The sequence below is a fragment of the Bactrocera tryoni genome, unplaced genomic scaffold (assembly GCF_016617805.1).
Source record: "Bactrocera tryoni isolate S06 unplaced genomic scaffold, CSIRO_BtryS06_freeze2 scaffold_119, whole genome shotgun sequence".
Classification (NCBI taxonomy): Eukaryota; Metazoa; Arthropoda; class Insecta; order Diptera; family Tephritidae; genus Bactrocera; species Bactrocera tryoni.
Genome location: NW_024395833.1, coordinates 33386 through 49968, shown reverse-complemented (window position 1 = coordinate 49968; position 16583 = coordinate 33386). Strand labels below are relative to the sequence as shown.

The following is a 16583-nucleotide window of genomic DNA, read 5'->3' as shown; positions in this document are numbered from 1 at the left end:
GTAAAACCAATCATATAGAGTAAAGTCAGCTGTATGTTTTAAAATCCTGATATTAGTCATATAGCGGCTAGGCTAAGTTTGTTCATAAGGGAACTGTGGGTCGGCATTTCAAGCTCCCTACGTACAGCTGCAACCGTACCCATTGGTTTTTCGAAAATGCTAAAGAACAGCTGTTACGACGAGAAATGTCGTGTCGCAACAGAGAGAAAACGGACTGCCTACCTCGCAACATTACGATCGACCACAACCAGTGCGGGATGGGATAGATACCGAGAGCTGAAGAGGGAAGCGAGACGCATTTGCAGACAGAAAAGGAAAGAGGCCGAAATGTGTGAGTACGAAGAGCTTGACAAGCTGGCCGACAGAGGTAATGCTCGAAAATTCGACGAAAAAATGCGGCGGCTTACTGAAGGTTTCAAAACCGGAGCATACTCTTGTAGAACCCCAAAGGTGATCTAGTCACCGATGCCCAGAACATACTAAAATTATGCAGGGAACCCTTTTCCAGCCTGCTGAATGGCAGTGAAAGTACATCGCCAGGAGAAGGCGAACCCGATTCAATAGCAATTACTCGCCTGAAGAACAACAAAGCGGCGGGGGCCGTTGGATTGCCGGCCGAGCTATTCAAACACGTCGGCGAAGGACTGATAAAGAGCATGCATCAGCTTCTTTGTAAAATATGGTCGAACGAAAGCGTGCCTAACGATTATAATTTAAGTGTGCCCTGCCCAATCCACAAAAAAGGAGACCCCCCACCATCTGCGCCAACTACCGTGGGATAAGTCTCCTAAACATCGCGTATAAGGTTCTATAGATCGTATTGTGTGAAAGATTAAAGCCCACCAATCGACACACACCACCTCTTCGTCGATTTCAAAGCTGCTTTCGATGGTACGAAACGGAGCTGCTTTTATGCCGCGATGTCTGAATTTGGTATCCCCGCAAAACTAATACGGCTGTGTAAACTGACATTGAGCAACACCAAAAGCTCCGTCAGGATTGGGAAGGACCTCTTCGAGCCGTTTGATATCAAACGAGTTTTCAGAAGAGGCGTCTCCCTATCGTGCGACTTCTTCAATCTGATTCTGGAGAAAATAATTCGAGCTGCAGAACTTAACTGATCACGTACAGTCTTTTATAAGAGTGCACAGCTGCTGGCGTATGCCGATGATATTAATATCATTGGCCTCAACACCCGCGCCGTTAGTTCTGCTTTCTCCAGATTGGACAAGGAAGGCAAAGCAAATAGGTCTGGTAGTGAATGATGGCAAGACGAAATATTTCCTGATATCAAATAAACAGTCGTCGCACTCGCGACTAGGCTCTCACGTCACTTTTGACAGTTATAACTTCGAAGTCGTAAATAATTTCGTCTATCTTGGAACCGGTATCAACACCACCAACAATGTCAGCCTGGAAATCCAACGCAGGATTGCTCTTGCCAACAGGTGCTACTTCAGACTGAATAGGAAATTGGAAGTACAGACCTCTCTCGACGAACAAAAAGCAAACTATAAGTCACTCATTATTCCCATCCAGTTATATGGTTCAGAGGCATGGACGATGTCAACATTTGATGAGTCGACGTTACAAGTTTTCGAGAGAAAGGTTCTGCAAAATATTTATGGTCCTTTGCGCGTTGGCCACAGCAAATATCGCATTCGATGGAACGATGAGCTGTACGAGATATACCACGACATTGGCATAGTTAAGCGTATTAAAAGACAGCGGCTACGCTGGCTAAGACATGTTGTCCGAATGGACGAAAACACAGCTCTGAAAGTATTCAACGTAGTACCCGCGAAGACGAAGACCTCCAAGTCGTTGGCAGGACCAGGTGGAGAAGGGCCTGATTTCGCTTGGAATCTCCAATTGGTGCCACGTAGCGAAAAGAAGCAACGACTGGCGACTTATTTATTTTAGGCACAGAGACACACTGTTATGAAAAAAACACGCTCTCTTATTTTTATTATTGGTGGATATATGCGGTACAAAGTCACCCGGAACTTCGAAATCTTTATATTAAGTATATGGGTCCCAAGGGAAGTATTGTTTCGATTTAACCCATTTTTGATATACAAACATAACATTATAAGGAAAGGATTATCCTTTAATTTCAGTTACAATATCACACATTGACAAAAATTATCGATCAAGAGTCAACATAGGTACCGGGCTAAAAATATTCGGTACTTAGGGGCTTGGACACTTTTTATTGGAATTGATCAGTTTTTAGTCATGGGGTGGCATATACTAAAGACATTATTCGTGTAAAGTCTTATCCCGTTATATTATTGTGTCTTGATTTGTATACTGGAAACTGAACGAATCAATTGGAATTTAAAATTGTGCTATATTGTTGTCTGATTTCGTCCCTTTTCGCAATATGACATAATAATGTAAAAATAATGCTTCTAAATTTAGTTGAAATCGGTCAGTCGGGTCCCGAGATAAGGGATTTCACCAAAAAGTGGGTGGTGCCACGCCCATCACCCAATTTACAAACCGGCTCTAATAAAGCTCTCTTGTATCATCTCGGTGGTAAAATTTAATGTCTCTGGCATATTTAGTTATGGATTTGTCGTGCTTTAAGTAGTTTTTAACAGTATCGTTATATGGGGAGTGAGTGGTGTTATCCTCCGATTTCATCCATTTTCGCACTGTAAGTAGAAGTTCTTATAAGATACATATGTACCGAACAAATTTGGTTGTTTTAGCTTGAGTGATTTGGGAAATATGTACATTAAACTTTTCAGAGGGCGGGACCACGCCCACTTTTTAAAATAATTTTGCCCACAGGTGCTCCTTGATTCTGCGATCCTCTGTACCAAATTACAGCTTTACCTTAATTTAGTGCTTAGTTATGGCACCTTATATGTTTTCGGTTAATGGCGATTTATGGGCGTGGGCTCAGCAGATCACAGCTTTTAATTTTTGGCAAATGCTATCGCTGTAGCTTTTGACTTGACAAAACTCCGAGCAGAGCAGAGCACATATTTTTTCGTTGTTCTGCTCAGGCAGAAAGTGAGAGCGGTAGCAATAGCATAACAATAATTCTATAAAATTCGCTGCTACGGAGTAGTAAATGAAAACCCTGATCCATTTTGAAAAATTATTTGGGCTTGAGAAAAGTGAAAGCAGGATTGGTACCACAATCACAAATTTTTTTATAATAACAACGTCGCGTTAACGTATGTGAAACAATGCTTTCCGACTACCAGGATATCATGATACGTATTATTACTGGTGATGTGTCTTGGATCTATGCTTACGGACCGGAATTGGCGATCAATCGGCTAAATATCGCGGTAAAGGTGAGCCGAAGCTGACCGTCAAAGCCGCAACTTGGCGTGACTTCTGGCTTTCAGCAAACTCAAACGACAGCTCCGGGAAAACCGTTTGGAGTCAACTAACTGTATTTGACACGCATTGAAGGCTATTCTGGAAATTGACTTTAACAACTGTTTCGAGGATTGGGAAAAACGTTGGCACAAGGGTATTGGGGGTCTAGGGTGATTACTTTGAATGGCACAACATAGATTTTGAAAAATAAATAAAGAACAAAGTTTTACTATGTTTTGCTCTTAGCACTACAAAATTTTAAATTTCAATACAGATTATTACTGTTATTATTTTGACTAGAGTAGAATGCATTTCAATGCACAAAATTGTTAATAAGAAGACAGTAATATTGACGTTAACATTGTCACTGAAGAAATTGTTAATAAGGTATAGATAAACCGAATACCTAAATTAAGTATATGTATGTTCAGAATGCGGATAAAGTTTAATCACATTCTGAAGTCCTAAACAAATTTCGGAACCAATAAGAAGCTAGTTTTTAGTAAAATTTTTATTCTTCCACTCCAATAAGTGAACACCCCCCATATGCGGAAAAAATAGTAAAACCTACAATGTCCTGTTGTGGGAGTTTTCACTGAATATACATACATATAATGGGTTGTCAAAAATGCTTTTTTTTTTTATTGAAATTGAAATGAACTTTTGCTGACTCATACCCAGCTCTTGACCGATGCTACGGCTGCTACTATGCCGGTCTCTTTCGACCAATTCAGCGATTTTATCGCAATTTTCGACGACAGGCCTTCCGGAGCGTGGCGCATCTTCGACCACCTCTACACCAGAACGAAAACGTTGAAACCATCGTTGTGCGGTGGAAATGGAAACTGTATCGGGTCCATAAACTGCACAAATTTTATTGGCGACTTGAGAAGCATTTTTGCCTTTATCGTAGTAGTACTGTAAAATATGCCGTATTTTCTCTTTATTTTGCTCCATGTTTGCGACGCTATAACTCACGAACGACTTAAAAGAAACGACAATCAATCAAACACGTGTTAGCTTTGCAAAAAGGTATAGCATGACCCGATGCGACGAATAAAACTAGAACTACGCGCTTTCAGCGCCAACTAGCGAAAATACCGCAAGACTTTTTGAGAACCTAATATCTTATTTATTTACTTAGATCTCCCATAAGTTTTTAGCCTTAACCAAGAATACATTTTTTAATAGAGTTAATTTTATTTATAATGCATATATTAAATGAGAGATGTACGAAATTTTATTCGAAATGGTCACCTTTTGTTTTCAATCTCTCATATGGTTCAGCCATTGACCAGTAGCAGCACGCACATTTTCTATTGACGACGATGCTTGGACCAAAGATTTTTTGAGACCCTTCAAATTTTTGTGGGGTATTCGACAGGTCATGCTCTCCAACTCTGACTACAAACTGTAGTCCATCGGATTCAAATCTGGACTTCCGGAAGGCCATAAATCTGTTTCCCTTCTTTCTGTCTTGTGTGCAGAATCTAACTGGAAGATTCAATGCTATCCATCAAAATGATTATTGCTCAACTGCTTTACCACGCATTCTAAAACATCCTGCTGATACACTTTTGTCCCAGCTTTGAACTCTGTTTAATCTTTACTGGCGAGTTCAGCGGTGAAAAATTTAATGGGTGTCACTGAAGAAATTGCCTGTATCTGTTAAGCTTAATTATCATCAAGCGCCCGTTGTGAGAAAATTGTCAGTTGACCCATGGCAGGCTTTCATGGGGAGATCATCTCGATTAAGTTAAGCTGGTCGGTATATCCATTTCTTTGAACATTATTTTGTTTTCTAAGAGGATTTCTGCGGACCTGTTCGCTGAATTGGTTCAAACCACGCGAGGACGTCTACTCTTCCTGACAGGAACCTGTAAAAACGATCAATAGTGTGATATACAAATATTCTAGAAATATTAAGTTTTTTGAGAAGCTCATAAATTTCAGTTGGGATTTTTCCACATATATGGAAAGTAATCACCGCAATACGATTTTTCTTAGCTCTCCACTCCATTGTTAAAAAGCGCGGAAGCAAACACTAAACTGATTGTTATATGAGTAGACACTATAAACAAGGTGCTTTCATCACTTGAAACGTTCTGGCAAAAGTTTTACCAATTTTAAAACAAAATCTAATGTTGGCTCTTTCTTCGAAGCTCATTTTCGCACCGATAAAACAAACCTAATGACACTTAAGACGCAATAATTTCACTTCCAATCGATGAAATGTGATGAAATTCTCACTGCACAATCAATAAAGATAGCAGATTCTAACGCACCATTCGACATATAGATGGCGCCACGAGAAGGCGCTAGATTCAAAAAGTCCTGTTTACTTTGGAACGCACTTTGTATACTTCTTCTTCTTAATTGGCGTAGACACCGCTTACGCGATTATAGCCGAGTTAACAACCGCGCGCCAGTCGTTTCTTCTTTTCGCTACGTGGCGCCAATTGGATATTCCAAGCGAAGCCAGGTTCTTCTCCACTTGGTCCTTCCAACGGAGTGGAGGTCTTCTTCTTCCTCTGCTTCCCCCGGCGGGTACTGTGTCGAATACTTTCAGAGCTGGAGTGTTTCCATCCATTCGGACAACATGACCTAGCCAGCGTAGCCGCTGTCTTTTAATTCGCTGAACTATGTCGATGTCGTCGTATACCTCGTACAGCTCATCGTTCCATCGAATGCGATATTCGCTGTGGCCAAAGCGCAAAGGACCATAAATCTTTCGCAGCACCTTTCTCACGAAAACTCGTAACGTCGACTCATCGGTTGCTGTGATCGTCCAAGCCTCTGCACCATATAGCAGGACGGGAATTATGAGTGACTTATAGTTTGGTTTTTGTTCGTCGAGAGAGGACTTTACTTTTCAATTGCCTACTCAGTCCGAAGTAGCACCTGTTGGCAAAAGCAATCCTGCGTTGGATTTCCAGGCTGACTTTGTTGGTGGTGTTAATACTGGTTCCTAAATAGACGAAATTATCTACAACTTCAAAGTTATGACTGTCAACAGTGACGTGAGAGCCAAGTCGCGAGTGACCCGACTGTTTGTTTGATGACAGGAGATATTTCGTTTTGCCCTCGTTCACTGCCAGACCCATTTTCTGTGCTTCCTTGTCCAGCCTGGAGAAAGCAGAACTAACGGCGCGGGTGTTGAGACCGATGATATCAATATCATCGGCATACGCCAGCAGCTGTACACTCTTATAGAAGATGGTACATTCTCTATTTAGTTCTGCAGCTCGGAACTATTTTCTCCAGAAGCAGGTTGAAGAAGTCGCACGATAGGGAGTCGCCTTGTCTGAAACCTCGTTTGGTATCGAACGGCTCGGAGAGGTCCTTCCCGATCCTGACGGGGATTTTCGTGTTGCTTAACGTCAGTTTACACAGCCGTATTATTTTTGCGGGGATACCAAATTCAGACATCGCGACATAAAGGCAGCTACTTTTCGTGCTGTCGAAAGCAGCTTTGAAATCGACGAAGAGGTGGTGTGTGTCAATTCTCCTTCCACGGGTATTTTCCAAGATTTGGCGCATGGTGAATATCTGGTCGGTTGTTGATTTACCAGGTGTGAAGTCACACTGATAAGGTCCAATCAGTTTGTTGACGGTACACAATACGCTCGATAGAACCTTACATGTGATGTTGAGGAAGCTAATCCCACGGTAGTTGGCGCAGATTGTGGGGTCTCCTTTTTTTATGGATTGGGCATAGCACACTTAAATTCCAATCGTTGGGCATGTTTTCGTCTGACCATATTTTACAAAGAAGCTGATGCATGCTCCTTATCAGTTCTTCGCCGCCGTGTTTGAATAGCTCGGCCGGCAGTCCGTCGGCCCCTGCCGCTTTGTTGTCCTTCAGGCGGGCAATTGCTATTCGAACTTCTTCATGGTCGGGTAATGGAACGTCTGCTCCATCGTCATCGATTGGGGAATCGGGTTCTCCTTCTCCTGTGGTTGTGCGTTCACTGCCATTCAGCAGGCTGGAGAAGTGTTCCCTCCATAATCTAAGTATGCTCTGGGCATCGGTGAATAGATCAACTTTGGGGGTTCTACAAGAATATGCTCCGGTCTTGAAACCTTCTGTAAGCCGCCGCATTTTTTCGTAGAATTTTCGAGCATTACCCCTGTCGGTCAGCTTATCAAGCTCATCGTACTCACGCATTTCGGCCTCTTTCTTCTTCTGTCTGCAAATGCGTCTCGCTTCGCTCTTCAGCTCTCGGTATCTATCCCATCCCGCACGTGTAGTGGTCGATCGTAACGTTGCGAGGTGGGCAGGCTGTTTTCTCTCTGCTGCGACACTGCACTCGTCGTACCAGCTGTTCTTTTGCACTTTCCGAAAAGCAATGGTTTCGGTTGCAGCTGTACGTAAGGAGTTTCAAATGCCGTCCCACAGGTCCCTTATACCGAGTTGTTGACGAGTGCTCTCAGAGAGCAGGAATGCAAGCCGAGTAGCAAATCGTTCGGCTGTCTGTTGTGATTGCCGCTTTTCGACGTCGAACTTTCCTTGTGTTGACGTGCGTTTTTTGCTGCACAGAGGCGGGTGCGAATCTTGCCTGCAACAAGATAGTGATCCGAGTCGATGTTAGGACCTCGGAGCGTACGTACGTCTAGAACACTGGAGACGTGCCTTCCGTCTATCACAACATGTTTGATCTGGTTGGTGGCTTTTCGATCCGGAGACTGCCAGGTAGCTTGATGTATCTTCTTGTGCTGGAATCTAGTACCACAGATAACCATATTTCGGGCCCCGGCGAAGTCAATCAGCCTCAACCCATTTGAGGATGTTTCGTCGTGGATTCTGAATTTACCGATATATTTGGCAAATATACCTTCTTTGCCCACCCTGGCGTTGAAATCGCCAAGCACGATTTTGACATCATCATGAGCAGCTCTCATAAGCGCGAGCCAAGTGCTCATAGAAGGCATCTTTGGTCACATCGTCCTTCTCTTCCGTGGGGGCGTGGGCGCAAATCAGCGCTATGTTGAAGAACATCGCTTTAATGCGGTTTTGTGTCTAGACGTTCATTCACCGGAGTGAATGATAGTACTCGGCGACGGGGTCTTTCTCCCACCACGAATCCAACACCAAACTTGCGCTCCTTTATATGGTCACTGTAATAAATGTCACAAGGACCTACTCGTCTCTGTCCTTGTCCCGTCCATCGCATTTCTTGGACGGCGGTGATGTCAGCCTTTATTTTCACGAGGACATCAACCAGCTGGGCAGCGTTACCTTCCCAATTAAGGGTCCGGACATTCGAGATGCATGCCCTGATATCATAGTCCTTATTTCGTTTGCCATGGTCGTCATCAAAAGGGGGGTTTCTCTTCAAGTGAATGGCGATCAGAGAACTTTCCTCACTTGCGTGAACTTCTACACATGACTCCATCCTCCACCTTGTATACATTATACATAGTTTAAAATAATGGAAGTTTTCTCTGCGAATATGTCCTCGCTGTATGCATAATAAACTTTGTAACTTTACGGTAGGACGAAGTCTATGGACGTTAACTTTATTCTAAGTTGTATTATAAATTAAATTAATATTAATTTTTCAATGCTGGTTTTAAATAAATGTAATTAATTTTTAAATGTGAGTGTCGTCACAGATTTCATCTGTGTGAAACAGAAAATAATACTAACGAATTTTACACTTTCACTACATGTTGTTCATCTAATGGATGCTTGTAAGCAAAAAGGCGCAGTTGGATGACGAAATTATTACGCCTAAGAATTGATGTTTACAATTCAGATATATTGTTCTTAATATAAAAGTTCTTAATTAAATGTGCTTTTAACCACCAGCTGAATATGAATTCATTCGATCTACACCCAAACCCAACCATAACATAAAGGTATATTCCTACTATTCTCTTATACACCCAACATTTGTAATTTCGTCCCTTTGGTTAAGTTTAGATCTCATATACCTTAGTATATGAGGTGGTAAATAGCCAGGATATGGCTGTGTACCTTTCCCTAAGCACTTAGATGATGAGTATAGAAATTTGCTTTAGTAAGATTGATTTTAATATATATGTATATTGTATCTATGTATGTATGTATATATATAGAACTTACGTCTCACGTTATCTCCGGGGTTATCTCCTAAACTGCTGAACCGATTTTAGTTAAGTTTAGCACACTATGTTTATATCTCATTTATATGAAAACTAAAAGAATTCATAAAAAAAAAGTACTAAGCATGAACATCCCTTCAAAATTTAAAAGTAAAATTAAATATTCAGTAAAATACCACTGACCAATATTAATATGACAAGCACAATCCCAGTATTCGTATACCGGCAATTACGTTTTCGCATTTATTCGTATGTTTGTATATAGATTATATTAACTACTAGCGGGCCAGGTGCCTGCTTCGCACGGCAAAACAAAATAAGAAAAGAAACACACTTGTTTTTAATAAAGTTGGGTTTATTCCCTATTATTCAACTTTTAATTCTAGGTTCTTACAATCTGAGACTATGTATCACTTAAACTATCTTAGAGCTCTTTCGTAGACAACATTTTTGGTTTTGCCATGAGTTGTTGTGTAGATAAAGAGAACTGAAGGCTTGCCAACACGTGAGCACGAAACATACAACTGGCCGTGTGAAAAGCAAGGATATTCTAAATCAATTCCACGCAATTCCAACGATTGCCCTTGCGCTTTATTTATCTTAATAGCGAATCATTGGAATTCGTGGTATCAATACATCTTCACCTTTAAACTTCCCCTTTAAAATTGTTGCTTCGATCAAATTGATCATGACCTTTTTAACCGCTAATCTTGTCCCATTGCGTAATCGTGGTTGATTTATATTTCGAAGCATAATAATGGGAGCACCCACTTTCCATTGTAAACGATGAGGTGGAAATCCGGGTAAATCCTATGAATTCAAAAATTCTGTCGGATAATTAACAGCGTCGTCTTGATTCGTAACCGTGTCAACTGATTGGTATGTTACAACTTCGCCAGGAACATGGGTTAAAATGTCTGCATTCATTTGACCAACGTCTTTATTTTTAGCGGCCAGTATAGCTCTTTCAGCTAACCAATTATGATTACGATAATTTTCTGCAATATTTGGAAAAACACTTGACACCAATTCTTCTTTTGTCGGTGCAATATTACAAAAGTTATCTGGTAAAGTGATTAAGCCAGTTTCACGATCAACAGCAAGTTGACCATTGCCTATTGCCAACAGTTGCCTTGAAAATGTGTCGGCCGATGGATCGTTTTGCATTTTTACTCGCACATTTGTAGTCAAATTGAGTATTTGTACATGTCTCCATAAATAAGATGACTTTAAACATGCTTTTAATTCATCTGCTGTTGTTGAACGGTGAATCACAGGCAATGTCTAACGAAAATCACAAGCCAACAGAATCAAAGCGCCACCAAATATCTGTTGATCATTACTACGCAAGTCTTGCAATGTCCTGTCTAACGCTTCCACTGATTTCTTATGGGCCATTGCACATTCATCCCACACTACTAATTTGCATTGTTGCAAGACTTTGTCCATTCCCGAATTTTTGGAAACATTACAGGTGGAATTTTCATTTACATTCATATTCAGTGGTAATTTAAGTGCAGAATGGGCTGTCCGACCACCATCTAATAACGTCGCTGCTATTCCAGACGATGCAAGTGCCAATGCTATATTACTCTGTGATTTTATAGTCGCTAATAGCAAGGAAATCAGAAATGTTTTGCCAGTTCCTCCTGGAGCGTCTAAAACAAACATTCCTCCAGTTTCGTTTCGTACTGATTCCATTATGGCATCATATGCGTGTCTCTGTTCGGGATTCAATTTATTGAATTTATTGAATGCATCATGCATTGGTCGATTTGGAGCTGGCCAACCCAATTGTGTCAATGCTTTATTTGCATTACCAAACAAATATCTTGCCTCATTAAACATTTCAAGTGTAATCATTAAATCGTTATTTCCTGCAATTCGGCGCATTCGATGCAAAATGTCTTCGGTCATAAAATCCTTAAAATTTTCCCATAATTGCAATGGATCAGATGGAAAACATGTTGCAATAATAATAGCAAATAAATGTTCCTATTTGATGAGGAGAACCTGTTGCTGATGCATCCCTAAGTATCGCATCCCAGTGTCTATCATCTTCCAGTAAATGCAATTCCTGACATGCTTGAAGAAAAGTGTGACACTGTAGACCGTTAACTCTTTTCAAATTCAAAAAAGATGTAGGCCCACGAACATGAATCAATAATAGACGCAAATAAAAACATTCAGCATGACTGTAGAGACGTCCAATGGCATCACTTTCAAAAATGCCAGCATAACCTTGAACTGGTATTCCTTCTATTCGAAAAACGATAATAATGTAGTTGATGGTGGTCGCTCTGCAATTTGCTGTTCATTATCAACTGTGAAATATACACGTTGTCCATGTTCCAAATGTACTGACAAATGAATAACTGCCGGATTTCGATCATGAATTGGGAACGATAATATTCTCCAAACTGCCTCATTGCTACTGATATACCTTCCCATTTGATATTGTGTTATTTCATCAGCTTTGAATGCTTTTGATAGTATTGGCGAATAGGGGACAACCCACCTATTATCAACTGTAATATCTTGATTATTGACTCGTAGATTGATTAATTTGCCATTATCATCTGTTGAGCGTCGGCGATACAATGGGTAACCATCATTTCCATTAATTGTCTCGGATATCAAATCTCTGGGATACCGCTTCGGGCATTTCCCATCTTTCATACATGGCGAATTAATATTTAAAACACCACATGGTCCATGAATCATACTTTTTGTAACAACATCAAATAAACCTGGATCGATTTCCTGATCAGGAAATTCTGCTGAGATGATGTCATCTATTTGATCGCTTGTTATTTTGTTGACTAACCATACCAAAATATGAGCATGTGGTAATCCTCTCTTTTGCCATTCCACCGAATACATCCAACATGGAACTTCGCCGAAAACTTGATGTTTATCAATAAACAAGTAAACAAATGGCATCTTGTGCATATTCATGCATGTGCCTTGGACTGCCTCTGTAACTTGCTGGTAAAATAACAACTTGTCCAACATTGTCAACATTTCCATTTTTTTTTTTGAATCGAATAAAGTTCAGACGCTCTGTTTCTATCTTTGCATACATGTCTACGACATATTGATGAATGAGTCTCCGACATTACAAAATATGATTTTCCTGATTTTGTCGTATCATAATTCTATGTGCATAATAGTTCATAGCGCTGACAGTTTTATTGACTTCACGTTCTGAAGAGAAAAAAAAAACAAATGGAAATTTAAATCATTTCATACTAACACTCACGTGGGTTTGCGGGATCTACCATTTTTAAATTAATAGAGTATCCGTCTTCACCCCGACAAAACAAAATTTGGTACTGTAGGGCATCGTAAGAGCGATGTGTTTCACAAACACGTTGTAATTGATTATTTCTTCTACGCAATACAATGTCACATAATTGAAACTCATCGCCGACAATCACCACAGCAACTTCATTATTTATAGGTGCATTAAATCTTCGTTCATGTTCTCCGATTGGTCTTCTATCAGCACGAATCACGATTTTATGATCATCAGTCGGCATCTGATCAAGTGCTGTCCGAAAAGTATTAATCAAATCATTATGTTCATGAAACAATGCTTGCAATTCACGTATTATTATTCTTTAGGCACTTGTGAATATTGAACAACGTGCATCTACTTCATTTTCATTATTGCCAATGAAGTATATTTGCAAGAATTGGTGGTTTGCATCTGGAAATGGCAATAATCAACCAAAGCTATGATAAATTTGCCCTTGTATCTGAAATTGTGAGGCAAAATATGATTGATTAGAACTTGTGAAAAGTTCTGAAATGTCGCTGTATGCTTCATTCGAAATTCCCAGAGCCGAAATTACCTTAAATGTCGGCATGAGATTATTTCGTATTACATTCGTCGCTCTAAAGGAAGTCATTTTAAAGCACGAATTATACATTTGGATATTATCCAAAAAATGTTTCGATTGCGGCGTTGTTCCTGAAATTAATGTTGCCAATGGTTCCGGTGGGTATTGTAATTCTGGTAATCTTACTTTGCCACTGGCACAACACATTCCAGGTGTTTCATTATGAAATTTCAGTGCATTATAATGTTGGCATACTTTGTTCATTCCACCAATCACCACAAACTTATGCAAACTGTAATCAATTGCGTGATTTGTGCGGCACGCCTTTGAACATTTTGATTAATACTCGTACTTGTCGGCCTACGATCTGAACGCGATCTTGCATGTTCCCTTGTGTTTAAATTGTATACACGATACATTGAGGAGCACTCACCACTGCGTTAAATTAAATGAAAAATCCGGTTTATTATTTTGTACATCTGGGTTCTCAACAATTTTATTTAAATTTAAATTTATTAATTTTATTATATAATATTATTAAATATAATATCGACGGGCGAGGCGGCGATACTCCAATTCCGGGACACGGATCGTGGTTGAATTTTTGTAAGTGGAGGAGAATAGCGTGATCCAAAAGTGTGCGAATGTATAAAATACCAAATGTAATGTTTACGCGGCGCAGTGGGACATCGGATTGGTTAGAACGAATTGTGTAAACGAATTGAGTCTGCTTTCTCCTTGTCCATCCTTTTTGATGAGTGGGTGTATAGGTATGGTGAGTTGTGTTGGTGTCATCAGCTGTGGTGAATTGAGCTGTCGCATTAGGATGCGCTAGTTTTACCGAGTAGAGGGGGTGGATGCTTAACTCATTTAAACACCTTGTATTTGCAATCTCTTGTTATCGCTGTTCTTACGATTGATTTTCCCTTTCGCTTGATCTATTTTGCGTTCTACGCGACCGACGTCCAATGTCAGCTCTTGCTCTTTGTGGCATTTTTAGAAGAAACTAAACCAAAGATAATAAAGAACTTCAGTAATAAATTGATGAACTCCAGCAAATTCTGGACTCGAAAAGCACCAAAAAGTCACGAAAAGACACGAAAATTGTTAAAAATATGCTGTAAATGTGTCAAAATTCAATTAAAAATTGGCCAAAAAATCTAAATAATTTTTGTCTTACCTTTCGGAAGCGAAAATGAAACGTTCGAGATCGTCTGCACTCGAAAAGCAGATTCAATTCACTCAATTTTTTAATTTTTTTCACAAAATATCAAATTTGAGATTATGTCACAAAATCATATGATGCACTTGTAACAATCAGAACACTTGTTTAGCAAAACAATCGATTTTTATCTCATTAATCATTGTTTTGTTTTTTAAATTTTTTTTAACAAAATATTCAAATTAAAACGATGATTAACACGAAAATTAATTTATTGTTATCAAAATACTCACCAAAAAATGCGAAGAAAATAATATTTTCAAAAATCGATTATGATAAGATGAATCACCAATGACGCCCAAAGAGAAAAGAGAAATGATAACAAATTGCTATTTGCATCACTCCGTGCAATGCTCTCCAATTCACAAACGACCAAAATGTATTCAATACTAATGAATGCTGTATGCGGTACAAAAAATGCCTGCGGCAAAAACACACTCATTTCACATACGCACCGCACACACATGGGTTATCGGATTTCAACCAAACTTCATATAAACCATATATGGGCCACTGCCTACGTAGTTTGGTTGAAATCGCACGACGCGTTTATGATTAGTTCGGCGACGTACATATACGGACTTATTTTTATATATGTATATAGATTCCTAATGAACAAAGCGGTATTTTTTCTTTGAAGGAATTGGTAAAGCTTCGAGTTCAATCCTTTGGAGTCTTATACCGGAAATAAAGCTTCCGTCTTCACTTGTGAGAATATTTTCATATATTAAGCATCACACATTACCATTAGCCCACCAGACTACATACATAAAAAAATAAGTTCTAAAATTTTGTTTTAATTTATACGCAGGGCCGAAGAGAGAAAACTGCGGCTCGGGGAATATAATTCATTTATATTATTATTGACATTATATTTTATTTAGTTTCAGAAAAAAAATAGTTTTTTTGTTCCATATGTTTAATTTTTTTTTGTTACATATGCTACAGTCATATGTATAAATCGAGTAAATCATGATTTTTAAATTTTGAGAAAAGAAATTGTTATAAAGCACTGGCATCCTCTGAAAATTCCGGACTCCGATCTTTTGTTCATTCACCTGTACTCTGTATACCAAAGCCACAGCAACGTATGTACATATGTACTAGCTGTATCTTCTAGTATCTATATACATATACAATATGTACAGTGAATCAAAAAAATTTTGGCACATTTTAAGTTTCTAAAGAAAGATAGTTAAAAAGCAACAAAAAATAATCTCATTTCACTTTTTTTGTACATAGTGTAATTGGTAGAAACAAAACAAAATACAAGCGAAAATATACCGTTACATTCACCCCCCACTCCCCTCAAATCTAGAAAAGAAGTTAGAAACAGCGAAAAACACATCAAAAAAGTATTGGCACACATCATGTTTTTTGCATATTCCTCTTTAAGTTGACCTCCTTTGATCCCGTTTTTAATGACTTCTGTTAGATATTGCATATTAATGAATAATTAGAGCAATTGACTTTTAGTAATGTGTTTAGCCTTGACATAGATTAAGCAAAAGTGGTCGCGTAAAAGAGTTAACCGATCTTCGAAGAAGTCTCTGATGGCCATCACAATGAGGATTTTTCCAAGTGTTATGATGACTGGAAAATTCGTTGGCATAAGTATATTGCAGCGGGAGGGGATTACCTTGACTGAGATGAAATAGACAAAATTCACTTTTCCAATTGATCACTGTAGTGATAAGTGATTATATGACCTGTAGCTTAGGTAAGATACCAAATATGGTTGTGAACCATTCAAATTTTCGTCGAGTAATGAATATTGAGTTCGCAATATTATTTAAATAAAGGATTTGATTTTGAATTGTTCGAGTACAAAACGTTCGGTTACACCCGATCCTAGCCCTTCCTTAATTGTTTAATATAAGGTTTTGCCAATACCTACAATTGATGGACCGATGGTGTGTGGGTTTTCCGTATCGCTCAATGATTGGGAATGATAAGTTGTACGGTGATAAAAATGATTTCTTAACTTCTAAAAACCGAGATTCTGTGAAATATTTTCTCTCGGCTGTGTCAATATGTATGTATCTGAAATCTTTTTAGATTGAAAAGATGAGCCACCTTTTGGTGTT

The 16583-nt window shown here is 39.2% G+C and overlaps 1 protein-coding gene across 2 annotated transcripts in view; it reads left to right on the top strand.

Moving 5' to 3' along the window:
- LOC120779970 (wiskott-Aldrich syndrome protein family member 3) overlaps positions 1-16583 on the top strand; it is a 100533-nt gene that overhangs the window by 58329 nt on the left and 25621 nt on the right. The window lies entirely within an intron of this gene.